This window comes from Mobula hypostoma, chromosome 6 (genome assembly GCF_963921235.1).
Source record: "Mobula hypostoma chromosome 6, sMobHyp1.1, whole genome shotgun sequence".
NCBI lineage: Eukaryota > Metazoa > Chordata > Chondrichthyes > Myliobatiformes > Myliobatidae > Mobula > Mobula hypostoma.
The window spans coordinates 76,246,084-76,261,551 of NC_086102.1; positions in this window are offsets into that span (position 1 = coordinate 76,246,084).

Sequence of the window (15,468 nt, forward strand, 5' to 3'; positions counted from 1 at the left end):
TGTGATAGCAGAGTCTCTCTCTCTCATTTAACTATATACATGTATACCGTCAAATGAGACAGCGTTTCTCCAAACCAGGGTGTACTGTCAAATGAGACAGCGTTTCTCCAAACCAGGGTGTAAAGCACAGTAGTATGCAAAACACGCATATAACACAAAATAATTTATAAAAGTAAGGATAAAATCTGCAGATGAATTACACATAACTGAACAAAGTGAAGTGCATAAATTTAATATTGTAAGGTACAGAACAGAGTAAGTGGTGACGCTTCCAATGCAATGTGGCAGGGTGTTCAGAAGCCTAAAGGCCTCGGGGAAGAAACTGTTTCTCATCCTGACCATTCTTATTTTTATGCATCGCAGTCTCCTGCCTGATGGTAGAAAGTCAAAGAGGATGCTGGATAGATGGGTGGGATCCTTAATAAAACTAAGGACCCTGCATAAGCAGCACTCCTGACATATGTCCCCGATGGATGGTAGGGAGACCCCCATGTTCCTCTCAACCATTCTCACAGTCCTTTGGAGAGACTTCTGGTCCAATGCTCATCTGCTCCATACCAGATGGAGCTGCTTCCAGTGGTGCTTCTGTAAAATTCATGTAAGATTGGGGGGTGGGGGGAGCCTTGTTTGTTTCAATCTCCTGATGAAGTTGAGGGACCAGGTGAGGCCATTCGCGATGTGAATTCCCAAGAACTTGGTGCATTTAACTGTGTCTATGGAGGAGCAATGCATTTGCAGAAGGGGATGGTTCATCTGCACCTTCCTGAAATCCACAATGATTTCCTTGGTATTCTCAATATTCAGTTTCCCAAAATTTTGCACACAATGTTAACTGAGTTTCTTTCTTATTTTGTGCTATTTTATCTTCATGCAGTTTATTTCATTACCTTAGTTCATTTATGATTTTTTGCACCTTAGCAATAAGCAATTACAGCTCAGGACTAAATATCAGTCTAATAAAAATAATGAAGGAAATCTCGCTGATGGTATGTTCCTTGGAGTGGATTTTACAATCCTCATGTTTAACTAGCATGGGACTCCCACTACACACTGCTTTCTGAAATAGATGGCAACTGATCTCTATGGGGGATAATGAAAGAAATTCCCCTGAGTTACATTATCTTGGAAATATTGACTTCCAGAGATATCAGTTCATTCAAATCTGGCAGAGTGACTGTTAGCAGCACAAACAGAAGCATGGGATGGGATGAAAGGGTTTGATGGGAGGTGGAGGGTATTGGTTAAAAGTTAGTTTATGGATTAATTTATGAGGTTTTAGCAATTAAAGCAATCAGATCTACTTCTTTGGACAAAGAAGAGAAAATCTGCTTTCTTGGACATGAAATTTTGTTGCTATTCCATTTTCACTTGGCTTTATGGGTGTGATGCTTTCTGTTATTTGTTATTCTATTCTGCTTATGGTAAATAAGGATTTAAAGGAGGGGAAATGATGGGTTAGGAAGAAAAGTGACATTTAACATCATAGGAAATTTAGTCTAGAAATAAATTGATGGGAAAATGTGAGTGTGCTCAGCTAAGCTGGTCATTGTCAGGCCTGTTCCCACTGACACATCCCTGCCTGCACATGCAGACAATTCCCAGTCTCCACCCAGCAAAGACGATTCACCTGCTGCACATTCTAGAATCATCACCTGCAGCCTATATAACCCCGGCTCTCATTCACAGTCCTTGTTCACTTATTAAACCAGTTGACCTCAATCACTTGCTCCTTGTGCTCTCCTGGTCTAGTTTATCTTATTGCCTGTTGTGTTTAGTTTCTGTTCTCTCTTGTTTTGTGGCCCCTCATGGCTTGTTATTTTGCAGTCAATTATTAGAGTCATTGTTCACTACTAAATCATCTATACCGCTCTGAGATTGGGTCAAGCATCCTCTACATTTCCTGACAGTCATCTAAAATGTCTCATTGTATTTTTTTAACAAAGATACCTGATGGGTGAAATACCCATATCTTAGAAGAATATAAAGCATTGTTCAAATAACACTGTAAAGAAAAATGGTAATTTTGTAATTCTTCAAAGTCCAGGTTGAGATCTGCTGCACATTATGGTAAATTAGTAGAATGATGGAAGCCCTAGAGAAGAAATACCTGAACCTAACTATCTAAAATGAGAGAGGGGGATAAACACCAATCTCAAGACCAAAAATGAATAACTCACCATCACAGTGTTTCTTTCTGTTTTCCACAAGCCCTTACTTTAGCCTCAGGGAAGGTACTTAACAATGCATTTTTCAGTTAAACAAAATCCTTGATGTAAAAAAATGTCATATTTGCATATTTGAACTGAAATTCCAAACAGATTTGTACAATGTCACCTTGTGTAAACAAAGTAATTTGACAAAGTGATTTCCCCATTGCAGTTCATCTTAATCATAAATGAACAACTATGGGTTAGCAATGAACAACTTAATCAACGTGGTTTGATTAAATGTAAATTTCACACTAAGCTGGGATCCTTTCTGTAATACATCATTCATGACTTCTTTACATTAATGAACAGACAGTGTAATTTGAATTCTGTGTTAATTGTTCACTGCACTGTATTTTGCAGATTTTAATTTATAAAGAGAGTTCATTTCAAACCCAGGCCAGATTCTGATATGCAGTGAGCTAATTGAAGTCTAGTGGACAGGAATCATATTAGCATTTTAGATCAGACATAGTAATACTCTTAATACAGTTGGTCACAAAAAGCCTGATTTGGGCATGGATTGAGTATTTTTTATTGCAAAATTGTGACATCTATACTCTGAGCTAAAAAAACTTCTTGTTTTCATCCATTAAAAAGGGTATTTTTTTCTGCTACAGTTGGGAGTCTGATATCTGCAATGCATGGATATGACCGTGAGCTGTGCAGTCATTAATTATCACACTGTTTGCTGATCTAATGTTGCCATTGTTTGGTTGTCCTTATGACTATCAAGTGTAAGCATCAGATATTGTACGGTTTATTGCTGACGTTAAACCCACAGTTTTTTCACACAGTCAGCTCTTCAGCCAAAAATGGTGTGTTGTCCAATCACGTTATACACTTGCCAGGATACTTCTCTCTATCTTACAGGAGTAGGTATCACATAATTGCAGGAATATTTATAGTTTTTAGAGCATTTCATGTTTCTTTAACTTGCTAAATTTTGATAGGTTCAATTTTATCTATTCCATTCCTTTTGCTTGCATCAAGCATTGAAACAAAAGCATCAATGAGTATACGAGGTCATTCTTGGGCATGATGGTTGCAAGTCAGGTTCTCTGATATATTGTTTTCATGCTCCTTATTAGATCCAGAATGGCACATGATGAGAATTACATCAGATGCCATTTTGGTATGAGCTGTTGTGCTCATACAACAGGTAATGGGTAATCATATGACTACTCACCAAGCCTCTTTTGTAGCTTGAAATACACAGGTCCCCATCTGAGTCTTCTGCAACAGTACATCTTTACCCTTCAAGGTGCTGGCATTTGCTCTACCCTTGCCTTCTTCAGATCTTTCGTGTCCATTGAATCAACACACTCGCTCCCATTAGGTGCTGCATCTATGTCTGCACTGGAGGACATAAGTGTTAAAACTAACGATAGTGTTTCCTCAGCCTCACTCCATTCAAACTCTTGGATGTGTGCTTGGGCAGGTTGGAGATCTTGGTGATCTGAAAGACAGTAGGGTGGGGTTGTGATGAGAGGTGAAGGAAGATCAAAATCAGGTTTAATATCACTGGCGTAGGTCATGGAACTTGTTTTGCAGCAGTGGTACATTGCAATACATACTAATAAAAACTCTAAATTATAAAAATGATATTCTATAAAGAAATTAAATAACTAGTGCAAAGACAGAAGGAAATACTAAGGTAGTGTTTATGGGTTCATTGTTCATTCAGAAATCGGATGGCGGAAGGGAAGAAGCTGTCCTGAAATGTTGAGTGTGTGTCCTCCTTGATGGTAGCAATGAGAAGAAGGCATGTTCTGGGTGATGGGGGTCCTTAATGATGGATGCCGCCTTTTTGAGTTATTGCCTTTAGAAGGTGTCCTGGATGGTGAGGAGGCTAGTGCCCATGATGGAGTTGGCTGAGTTTACAACTTTCTGCAACTTTTTCCGATCCTGTGCAGTGGTCCCTCCATATCAGACCGTGATGCAACTAGTTAGAATCCTTTCCACTGTTCTTCTGTAGATGTTTGCTGGAGTCTTTGGTGACATATCAGTTCTCCTCAAACTCCTAATGAAATATAACTGCTGTTGTGGCCTCTCTGTAATTGCAGTTGAATAGTGGTGGTCAGTACAGCAATGGCAGCCACCTGACTTTGGCTGTCTAAAGTGAGTCATTGAACTGTTGTTGTGAGTGCCGACATCTGTTCGGCCAGCTTGGACTGGGATTGCCACTCTCCATCCCTGCATAGAGTTTCAGCCCCTTAACAATATCAGAGTGAAGAGCCATTATCCTCTCCCCCTGCTTGCTTCTGCATTTGTACATCTCCAGGAAGCAACCATATTCCCTATGACAGATGTGAGCTTTGCTTACATCCTGTTACGTCCGAGAAACCGACGAGTGGAAGACAGCATTCAACACCCCTCCACCCCACCTCTCCCACCTCGCTGGCCACTATGATTACCACGTGATGCCACTTGATCTGGCCAGCACCTCTGCTGTTTTTGGACCATGGGCAACGATGTGCTCTGGGGCATGTTGAATCAGTTGGTTTTTGTGTACTTGAATGAAATTCTTATCTATTCCCACCCTCCCCCAGGAACACGTCCTGCATATCCGGATGTTTCTCAGCCTGCTCCTCAAGAACCACCTTTATGCTAAGCCAGAGAAGTGTGAGTCTCATAAAGAGCAAATGTTGCTCTTGGCTGCATCCTCACCTCTTTCAGTGTTCAAATGGACCCATGTAAAGTTCTGGTGGTCACAGAGTGGTCCAAACCTTCTACGATTTAACCGATGAGGTGCTTCATGAGGTTCGCAAACTTTTCTATGAACGCACTCTCCAAGAAAACCTCTGCAGGATGCCAATGGGCAAGTAGGCAGAGCAAGCATTCTCAGAGCTAAAGAGACACTTCCCCACTGCCCTAGTGCTGAGACATTCAGACTCGTCCTGTCCGTTCATTGTCGAGATTCATGTTAATGTCGGCTTTGGAATTGTCCTCTCCCAGTGCTCTGCTGTAGATAATCGGCTGCACCCCTGTGCTTTTCTTTCCCGTCACTCGACTCCTGCAGAGTGTAACTATGATGTTAGAACCGACACCTTCTGGCTGTCAAAGAGGCTCTGGAGGCATGGCAACACTGGCTGGAGGGAGCAGAACACCCCCTTCTGGTATGGACAGGTCACAAAAACCTCTCCTACATTCAAGATGCCAAGACAGTCAACTTCCGGCAAGCCCGTTGGGCTCTCTTCTCCACTCAGTTTAATTTCACCCTCACCTATCATCCCGACAGCAAGAATACCAAGGCCAATGTTCTCTCCGTCCAGTTTGATACTGTTGAGGACAACGCTAACCCAGAGCTCATCTTTTTTTGAACATGCAGAGCCGTTCCAGTGATCTGAGAAATGGAATCAGAGGTGAAGGCTACCTAACAGTCAGATCCTGGCCCGGGGTGGGGGGGACCTCTCAACCAGCTGTTTGTCTGCCACTGTGTGGCCCAAAGCATTCATGTGGGCTCACTTTTCCTGTCTGGTTGGCTAGCCAGTGATTCAACGGACGATGGAATTTACAGAAAGGCAATTTTGTGGAGAAAGTGAATCAGGTGCTGGAGACAACCTTGTGCTGCCTTGTCTCTTCCAATCCCTCAGTCTGGAGCTTCCAATTGGTTTGGGTGGAGATTACTCACAATAATCTCCAGTCGTTCTCCACTGGCATGTTCCCCTCCGAATGCCAAAAAGGATTTCAGCCACCACTCTTCCCTGACCAAGGGACTGATGTGCAAGTCCCTGCTATTGAGCAGTTGGCCCAATCCTACAAGCACACGCAGAGATGGGCCGGGGCTTCACTAATGCACACCCAGAAACAATATGGCTGACTGGCTGACTGGCTCCGCTGACAGGCGAGGCCTCTCAGACCAGGGGAATGAATCTTGATGGCACCTACAGATCTCTCATTGAGAGCAGAGGATGTAAGTTGGCTCCATGCGATGTTGGACCATTCGTAGTGGAGAAGTCTGTTCCAGAGCCTCCTATTGGCTGTGCTTATTATCATTCATGAAGATTCACACAGTGACTATTTCCCTGCTCAAGCTGGTGACTTCACCACCACCGCCCCCCCCATTGCTCCGGTCACTCCAGTCATCCCCTCCCTCTTCTGCCTGGTTGGTAGGTGGGTCCCTGTTGTATTCTGTATGGCACATCCTCACATCTCACCGGGGTGGAGCAGTGTCCATTACTTTGTGACAGGGAGGGATCTGACCCAGAGGAAAGTTCCTGGGTTCCCGACAAGTCTCTCATCTGGAACTTCCCGCTGACACAGGCCTCTGGCACCTCAGGACGGGAGCCCTGTCACAACTGCAGAGTCCGAGCGCTGTCGCAGGCAGACAGCTGAGAGAAGATGGCAATCACACATGTGAGAATACACACATTCCATTCAATTAGGGTCTCTTTGTAATTGTATTTTACTCCCTTCCTTTTGTTTCAGTCTTGAATTGAATTGACTTTATTTCTTACGTCCTTCACATACATTAAGAGTAAAAATCTTTACGTTACTTCTCCATCTAAATGTGTAATGTGCAATCATAATAATCTATAATAATTTTACGATAATAGAACAGTCACTGTAATATAGAGTACACTCAAATCAGTGTGAGTTCATCAGTCTGATGGCCTGATGGGAGAAGCAGTCCTGGAGCCTGTTGGTTCTGGCTTTTATGCTGCGGTACTGCTTCCCAGATGGTAGCAGCTGGAATAGATTGTGATGGGGATGGCTTGGGTCCCCAATGATCCTATGGACCCTTTTTACACACAGGTCCTTGTAAACGTCCTGAATCATAGGAAGTTCTCAACTACAGATGTGCTGGGCTGTCCGCACCACTCTCTGCAGAGTCCTGCGGTTAAGGGAGGTACAGATCCCATATCAGGCAGAGATGCAGCCAGTCAGGATGCTCTCAATTGTGTCCCTGTAGGAAGTTCTTAGGATTTGGGGGCCCATACCAAACTTCCTTAACCGTCTGAGGTGAAAGAGGTGTTGTTGTGCCTTTTTCACCACACAGCTGGTGTGTACAGACCACGTGAGGTCCTCGGTGATGTGGGTGCCGAGGAACTTGAAACTGTTTACCCTCTGAACTCCAGATCCAATGATGTCCATAGGGGCTTGCCGCCTCCATTTCTTCTGTAATCCACAACCAGCTCCTTTGTTTTTGCGACATTGAGGGAGAGGTTGTTTTCTTGACACCACTGTGTCAGAGAGATGACTTCTTCCCTGTAGGCCACCTCATTATTGTTTGAGATAAGGCCAATCAATGCAGTGTCATCGGCAAATTTAATTAGCGGATTGGAGCTGTGGGTGGCGACACAGTCATGGGTATACAGGAAGTAAAGGAGGGGACTCAGTACGCAGCCCTGAGGGGCTCCTGTATTGAGAGTCAGAGGGTTGGAGGTGAGGGAGCCCACTCTTACCACCTGCTGGTGATCTGACAGGAAATCCAGGATCCAGCTGCACAAGACAGGGTCAAGGCTGAGGTCTCTGAGCTTCTTGTCGAGCCTGGATGGAACAATGGTGTTGAATGCTGAAATGTAGTCCAAGAACAGCATTCATACATAAACATCCTTCTTCTCCGGATGTGTAAGGACAGTGTGTAGAGCAGTGGCTATTGCATCATCTGTCGATTGGTTGTGTCGGTAGGTGAATTGTAGGGGGTCCAGTTTGGGTGGTAACAAGCTACAGATGTAATCCTTGACCTGCCTCTCAAAGCATTTGCTTATTATTGAGGTGAGTGCGACAGGACGTCAGTCGTTCAGGCATGTTACCTTGGTCTTTTTGGTACAGGGACAATGGTGGATAATTTGAAGCAGGAGGGCACTCTACACTGGGGGAGGTAGAGATTAAAAATGTCTGTAAACACACCTGCCAGTTGTGCTGTGCACATCCTGAGTACTCGCCCTGGGATGCTGTCCGGTCCCACAGCCTTGTGACTGTCCACTCGTTGGAAACATCTGCATACCTCAGCCTCAGAGATGACCAGGCTGCAGGTTGTAGCGGTGGCTTTCCTCGGAGGCTCAGAGTTAGCAACATCGAACCGAGTATAAAAGCGATTGAGCTCACCTGGGAGAGAGGCCACAATGTTGGTGGCACCACTATGTTTGGCTTTGAAGTCTGCGATGGTATGCAGCCATGTGTGCTATTCGTTGTGATTCTTGACACAGTCTTCTCCCTGTATTGTTGTTTCACAGCCTGGATAGCTTTGCACAGATCATAGCTGGTTTTCTTGAGCTCTAGTTGATCTCCAGCAATGTAAGCTCGATGTTGCGCTGTAAGTGCTGCTCGCACGGAACTATTGATCTAAGGTTTCTGGTTTGGGAAGGCCCTGACCGACTTCTGGGGGACAACATCGTTAAAGCATGTGACTCCATCAGTGAACTTGGAGACATCCTCATCATGGAAAACATTCCAGCCGACGTCATCAAAGCAGTCTTGCAGCATGGAGGCCAAATGGTCAGACCAACAGTGGATGGTTTTTTCTTTCAGTTTCTGCTTGTACGACGGGAGAAGCAGGATCGAAGAGTGATCTGATTTTCCAGAGGCTGGGTGAAAGAGAGCTTTGTAAGCATTAGACAAGGGAATGTAGGGTCAAGTGTGTTATCTCCAAGAGTGCTCACCTGGATGTGCTGACAAAACTTCGGAGAAACTTTTGTCAGCGATGCTCGATTAAAGTCACCGGCGACGATGAAGGCAACCTCTGGGTGTGCAGTCTCCAATGTGTTGATGGTCTCGTATAGTTCCTTGAGAGCCAGGTCAGAATCAGTCTGGAATGGAATGTACACTGCTCCGATGGTAACAGCAGCGAACTCCCTAGACAGACAGTAGAGTATACACAGCAGCACCAGCTATTCCAGGTCTGGGGAACAAAAGGAGTTGAGTGCATGCACATTCTAGGGGTCACACTAAGCACTGTTGACCATGAAGTATCCCCCTCCTCCTTTACTCTTCCCAGAGAGGCTTTGCGACCTGTCTGCCCATAACAGGGAGAACCCAAAGAGCTTGATGGCTTGATCCAGTATCTCCTCTGTCAGCCAGGTCTCTACAAAGCACAAAATGTTGTGAAGTTGTGATCAAAGCACAGCAATGATAACGCTCAGTGCTTACCTTAGTCCATGTTCTGGGAAAGAAGATCAGTGATTTTGATAGACACTGCTAAAGGAGCAGTATTAATCTAGCTGTGGGTCACTGCTTTTGAGCCGCAGTGATGGAGTTAGTTTTTAGTCAGGTTGAGAGTTTTGAGTTATTGGCCCTGTTGGCCTAGCATTTATTATTTTCCTTTGTTCTTATTAAAGCTCAGTGAACTGTTCATTCCATGTTTGTACACTTGATCTATTACTGAACTCCTGTCACTCCAAGACTGGAACAGGATGATGCAGGTGTGCCCACCTCCTGCAATGTAGCTGCTGCCTTTTGTTATGTACGACCTTCTCCTGCAAGTGAAATGAAAACACCAACGTCAGTGTTGTGCAGTGTGTCTGGGCCATGTGCCTGTCTTTGGGGCTGAATAGCTGAATGCCTGTGCAAGCTGTGAATTGTGGAGCTTTTGATGTCAGATATGAGTCCTGATTGTTGGTGGGTGACAGAGCAGTGGATTGTGGTTGGTGGTGCAGTGGTAAATTGTAGCATTCAAAGAAGTATTCTCAGATTTCGTCCATGAAATTATTCAAATTCCTGAAGCCCAGTATCCAGTCCTCAAGGACTGACTGCTGGCAATGACTGCTATGGCTATTGCTCCTACTAGAATTTGTCTTCTGAAAATAAACATTGGTCTCACTTCCTTACCAATCTCTGGTGCATGGTTGAAAAACGCCTCCCCTTTGCCCCCTATATTGTGAAGTTTTTCAATATCTTCATTGTCTGAGAACATCTTCTGCAGCCACAGTTATTAGTCATGCATAATGTATTGAGCAATTCAAGGTCTGTATGCTGACTGCCAATGTTTATCTCAGTGTTGGTAAACATGAACCTGCCAGATCATTGGCAAAGCCATGTTGTTCACAAAAGTTCTTCAGAGACGGAAATTTGCCTTTGTTACCAGGTCTGACCTATATACAACATCAGATCCATCAATAGTGGATCTGCTAACTATTTCAGTTTGGACACTATTATGATGGACAATAAATGTTATCATTTCCTCTAATATACTCATTCCATGACTGATTAAATCTATTTTTTGTTCATAGTATCCACCTTCAAAGGTTTCAAAGGTACATTTAAAGTCAGAGAAATGTATACAATGTACACCCTGAAATGCCTTTTCTTTACAACCATCCACAAAAACAAAGAAGTGCCCCCTCCTCTGTTTTTGTGGATGAATGAAAGTTAAATGTTAGAATCCCAAAGCCCCCCCCCCCGGCTCCCCTCCCTCCCGTGCGTAAGCAGCAGCAAAGCAATGAACCCTCTTCCCCCACCAGCAAAACAAAGCATCCGCACCCACCACTGAGCACTCAAGCGTGCAGCAAAGCAACAGCAAGGACACAGGCTTGCAGTACCCCAAAGACTACTCGATCAGAAGTTATTAAAATTTGCCCCCAGTAATTTTTTCTCGAAAAAGAAGTTTAAAAGCAAGATTGATAGTTAAACCTTGTAAAAATATCTAGAGTTTTAATTTGGCATGATTTCCTTTTGCTTGTCAAAGTGAGTACCTGTATTGTACAAAAGCCTGCACTGAGTCTTGAATTTGTTGGACATGTTTTACTGGTGGGATAATCTACCACTGTACTGGCATTCTAACAAGGGTATTAAAATCAACTGTGTGTTCTTCAATGAACTTTGCATTAGGCTGCATGGATGATGCATTCTCATAATTACATTCTTTATAGTTTTCCCTTTTAAAATTTAAATGACTGTGAAATGTCAACAACCTAAAACATGAACTCTGTTTCTCTCAGCACAAGTGCTGTCTGACCTGCAATTTCCTGTATTATCTGATTTACTTCTTTATAAAGGTTGCTGTACTCCACAGAGATTTTTCTGATTTCCTGTACTCCTGTTCCCAGTTGTGCTTTTTTTGTATGTTATTTATCCTCAGGTGTTTTCAAGGTAAGAAGCTGTTTGATTCTTTTTTCAATAACCACTCTAAATGATAGAAGATTCTCGTGTCTTGTTATTAATTAAATTTCCATACTAGGACACATATCTGTAAATGTATTTATTCTACAGTTTCATTGTGTGTGTGTGTGTGTGTGTGTGTGTGTGTGTGTGTGTGCGCGCGTATTCATTCAGTGCATCAAGTATCATTTCAGGCAGATATGCATGATTGCAGACGATGCTTCCATTACACTTCTGTGGGCTCTGAGTTGATCGATGAGGTCAGTGTGCGGCCTGTGAGCTCTGCTACAGTTGGGACAAGATGTGCTTGAAGAAGCAAGGAGTTGTCAGAAATAATCCATAAAATGCATTGCTTGGGTGGTTGATGTTTGGGTGGAGCAGTTCTCCAATCTTGGCAATTTGCTTGCAAACATTCCATCACCATTTGAGGAGACATCATTAGTGTGCTGTTGATTGTGGTGTGTCCCCTGAATGCTCGGCCTTTATATACTTAACAATCAGCTGATTGGTCATCATTTTGGAAACTCAGTTGTGATGAGGGGAGGAAATCTCACTGCTGATTGGTTGTGACATGAACTTCTGCATTGAGGTCTGGAATTTTGTCTGCAGTGGCTCATGAATAGGATCGAGGTCTACATGTTTACAGAATTGTTCACAGAAAATCACACTTCTGGGAATTCTCTCTCAAGCGTGTTTGCTTGTCCCATGACTTTCACTGATGCCCGGTCAAACTTGTGCCCCTGAGAATAAATAACATACAAAAAAAAAGGCACAAATGGGAACAGGAGTACAGGAAATCAGAGAAATCTAAGAATGTAATTAAGAGAATGCATAGGTGATAGGTGAAAGGGAAGGAAGAAGAGAATCAAAGGAAGTTGATGGGCAAATGAGGAGAAGAAAAAGGATGAAAGGGTAACCAGAATGATGTTGAAAGAGAGAAGGGGGAAAGGGAGAGTAATTACCAGAATTTAAAGAAATTGATAGTCATGCCATCAGATTGGAGACTACCCAGATGGAATAGGAGGTGTTGTTCTACAACCTGAATTTTGCCCCATTGTAACAGTAAAGGAGGACATGAACAGGCATATCAAAATAGGAATTGGAAGTCAAATTGAAATGGGTGGACACCAGGGCATCCTACATTTTGTGGTGGATGCTGAGAAGGTACGAACAGTGTGGGATTGTAAAGGAAAATGTACAGACCTGAATTAACCTCCATATATTTTTAAAAATCTCACAAAGTCTGTAATTCCATTAACCAAGGGAAATTAGAGAAACTCTTTCTTAAATTTGGCTTTCTCCTCAAAAACTCATCATTATTGTCTGTTTGCTCCATTATGTCCTACAAGCTGTGACCCTGATTAATGAATCCATCATCAACCAATCATAGTGCAGCCTAGGGGTCAAGCAAGGTTGTGCCATTGCACCACCCCTCTTCACAAACCTTCTCATTGCATGAATATACTTCAGTCTCACAAACTGTTAGAGTGGAGCTAATCCATGGGAAAAGTGGAAAACCGGACTTCCTTCTCTTCTTTCTAAATTCAAGGTCACTTCAACCTCAGTCATTGAGTCACAACACACAGATAATTCTTGCCTATGTGCACATATGGAGACTGAGCTGCAAAATATTGCTGGTTCCTTTAACAAAATATATGAGCGTGAACAGTATGCTAAACACCCACAAACAAGGGTTCTTTATCAGCCCCTGACCCTACCATACAACATTGCTAACAAACATGATCTACGTCAAAACTCTATAATGGCAAATAAATGTCAAAGTTTTTAATATTATGGTGACCTGAAGTGTAATCTGTTTAAATCAATTTGTATAGTGGAGTTGTTTCAATCAGTGGAAAATCTCACAGCACAATGATGGTAAAAAAAAATCCTGCTCCTGATAATTTTAGTATTTGATTATGATTTTAAAGTGATTGTTCATAGCTGCCAAAAAAATTCTTAAGAAAAAATAATCTGCTGTTTATAATTGAAAGCAGCAGGAAAGCTTGTCATTTCCTCAGATAGGGTTGAGTGAACATGAAGGCTCAGATAACAATTCTATTTGCCTGTACTACCTCATTCTTCTGTAGAGGCCATATCATCTTAAACCAGATTGTGAAGGTTTCCTCTGTTATTCAATCCAAAGGCAGTTTGTAATACTTCGTGGCGATGTTAGCATGGAAAAGTGATCCTGCATCCAAATTCAGAAATTGTGAACTTATTTTCTATTCCAACATTCCAGAAATTTATTGTCAGACAACTGCATAAAACACACAATGTTGTAGTTAGTGCTGTTGTCTGCTCATGATATATTCAGTGCCAAACTGTAACAATATTGGAAGCAGAATGCACACACAGCTGCAACTATATGTGTATGTCAGGCACAAACAACCTAGAAATAAAATTCCACCTCTGCTAAACACATATTACCACTCCCAGTAGGTATAGCTCTCAGTAATATATACTTGATCCTTCACTCAGCACTGTTGTGAATGGCAATGATTTTCCTTTTCTAATGCATTGTCAATAACATCCAAGGATCAGCCCTCCCGGCCACTTTGAGAATGTTCCAACCTGATTAAAATTCTGTTCACACAATCACCCTTTTCCAGCAGGAGCCGTGATACCATCTGCATTCAGATGGGAAAGTTTGCCCAATTTAAGTGTCAATCTGAGCTAGTGCTGAAACTCACCCCTCTCCCAGGTCAGTTTCCCGAGCCTCAAGAAACCCACGCTGCATTGCTAAATATGGAGCAGTTGTAGACAATTTATAATGCTCTCATTAATGTCCAACAAGGTTGCTATTGACCCCAAGAAGACGTGAACTTCCACAATAGTTAAATGTTCACTTTTCATTTGCATTCACAAGTGGATGCTCTGGAGCTTCATTGCAGCCAAAATGTAAAATCAGTATTTTACCTCCCATTTACTTCTGCATCCTTACTTAGAGTTGAAATTTTAACCAGCTTGTCTGCTTTACTATGCAGATATTGATTACAATAACAAAGCCCTGGACTTCCATGAAAAATGCCAGCATTACACTATATAGCTGCTGGCATTTCTCCCAATTAAACATCTGGAAACTTGGTTCTCCCACATTAAGAATCTGTGAGTGAGTGAAAAAAAAAAGAGAGATTAAAGGGAATTTGCATTTGTCTGAATTTATTGAGTTAATTTGAATCTAATTTAATATTGCTATGAGTCTTTTTGTGAATTTGTGTTTTTTTTTAATTCAGAGAAGTCTTTGCTCATGTCACAAAATACCTCAGCTGCTTCAGAGCTTTGACAGCCAATTCAACCTGGGATTGGGGGTTAACCAACAGTCAAAGAATTCCTCTGGGATTTACGCTTAAAAGGTCCTGTGGGGTTTCAAGTCAGTGCAAGATTTTGGGACCAAACTACTGGATCATCCACTCCTGGTCTGTGTGAATCTAAAGGGCCAGTATAGGCGGTTCACCACTCACAGGAAGATCTAGCTCATTAAACAAATCATTGAATACATGCAGTGCAAAATATGAGCAAGGTTCTTCTTAAGTCTACAACATGTTAAAAGTTTATAGAAGAAAATGAAAGTAACTTTTGTTTAACAGTGTGAAGAGTGATACATCCCAAAAGAAATACTTACTTGGAACTCATTTGTAACACAGTTTGTTTTTGGGTTAGCCACATTCACATGGGCTGCAAGAATATGCTTTAATACTCATTTACCATTGGTTTGCTTTGTAATTTCAAAACATTAAACCAATTTAAATGAAGATACAGGAGTCCGAAATGCAACTCTAACTACCGGTTCTTTTTAAGTTGGCGTGCTCATATCAAATATATATATACACACACAAGATTAGTCAAATATAATTGAAATATTAAATACACAGCAAAAATTTATTCAAGTTAAATTATATTTCCAGAAAAAATGTTAGATAAAGATATAAAAAGATGTGAAGCTCTGCTAAGTAGATAGCTATAGATTAGTCATGATCCAGTTAAACAGTAATACAAGAATATATGGTAAAGTGACATGTGACTGAAAAACTTTTTTTCTAACAAATGTTGCCTGACTTGTGAAATGTTTCTAGTGTTTTTTTATTTTTATGCCCTATGAGTCCTTATTCATATATTTAATGCATAAATATTTACTTAATACAATTGTATTTAAAATTATTCTGAATTTATTCCTCCTTTTCCAATGCCTGAAATCCATAGTAATGAATTATGAATC